Here is a 1,724-nt window from a genome sequence, read left to right as displayed (position 1 = left end):
CCAGACGCTCTCCTTTCGCAGCTCAGCTGGATTATCTCATCGCCTCGCGCCCCGAGGGGCGGGCTAGGGTCTCCCCTCCCCGAGGACGTGGGGGGAGGGTCGGCGGGGCCCCTCCGCGCCTGCTGTCTCCTCAGCGCCTCCGGGCGCACGACCGAAGTCACTTTTTCTTTGCGCCTCTGTCTCTCCCCGCCTGCAGGATTTCGCTCCTGGCTGGTCCTCTCCCTTCCCCGCTGCGCGGGCTCTTCCGGAGCCCACCCCCGGCGGCGGCGGCGGCAGCGGCGGCGGCGGGGGCCGCTGGATTCCGAGAGGCGCGGGGCACCTTTTTACCCCCTGCCCTGGTTTTATCTGTTTCTTCTCTCTTTCCTTCCCCAGCGTTCCACCGTACGCCCCCTCCCTCTCGGGTGTCATTCCTCACCGCTGAGTGACAGCCTCAGGCCACGCCCCTGCACGGGGCCGTCCCGGGCGCTCCAGGCCTCCCATTGGCTGGCTTCTGCTGGGCGACTTTGACTTTAACAGACAAAACTGGGCACGTAAAGCCGAGAAAGTCAGGGTCTGACTTAACCCCTTTTCTACCAAGCCTGGTCCTTGAAGCATCCTCCAGGAACAGGGGGACTCACCCACACAGACACGCTGGTTCTTACCTCTGTGGATGTCTCCACCTATTCCTGCGCTTTTATGGAACACCATCTTTAGTTGAGTCAAAATCTGGGAGGGAAAATCCAAGATAATGCAGTTCCATAAATCGCGCGTGTAGTTTCTGTTCTCTAGGAAGGTTCATAGATTTGAAGAACAAAATTCTTCCCCCCACCCCACCCCCCGTGGAGTTTCTCGACTCCTTCCTTCACTGCTAATTCTTTCCCCTGAAATAATCAGTTAATTAAAATCACTTTAGGGTTATTTTTCTTTCCTCATCGTATTTGATTTCAATAGAGGAATTAAAAAGGAAAAGATGGATCAGTTAGAACTAAAGTCAGGCGAGAAATTGGAAGGCATCCTTGGGAGAGTTTCTGGAAATTGCCTGATCCTTTATTCCCTGGACTGTCAATACTGAATTTAATTGGAGTTAAATTTTACACCAGGAAGAAAAAAAAAAAGCACTTTCAATTTGTTCTTTAAGTATTCTGTTACTTGTGAGTTGAATAAAATTAAGATACATGTTGGTTTAAAGAATATCTAGGAATTACCATAGTAATGATCCTGAACTGACATTAAATGCTCTTTAAAAAAATAAGTAATGCATAGTTTTCGGTAAAAGAAGGAACCCAACTAAGAAACACAAATATTGTGGGTATATCAAAACATTTTATTTATGTTTATTTTTAAATAAAAAATTTACTCCAGTGTCATATTTTACTGTCTTCCATAAATTTTACAGAGGTTTAACTTAACACTAAATATACAACTTGAACCATTAAATAAGTTTAAAGAACTGTGATTTTAATTTAGCAAATTGTGGGGATTGATGTTTTTGGTGTCACTAAAATAAATAACATTTCCCCTTGTTGCTTTCTTTTTGGTGGTTCTTATTCTGCACCGCAGGATGGAAGACACCCGCTATTCAGTTTTCAGGCTCAGCAGAGGGCTTTGCAGCATCTCTGCTTTCCAGCATTTCAGCCTCATTGTGTTTTTCACATCCCAAATACACTACAGTGAGATTCTGTGGTTTCTTGGGGGCGGGGTGGGGGTGGGGGACTCAAACTTGAAGCGGTCATTGCCCTTTATAG

This window comes from Pteropus alecto, unplaced genomic scaffold (assembly GCF_000325575.1).
Source record: "Pteropus alecto unplaced genomic scaffold, ASM32557v1 scaffold5, whole genome shotgun sequence".
Lineage (NCBI taxonomy): Eukaryota > Metazoa > Chordata > Mammalia > Chiroptera > Pteropodidae > Pteropus > Pteropus alecto.
Note: the sequence above shows the minus strand (reverse complement) of the source record.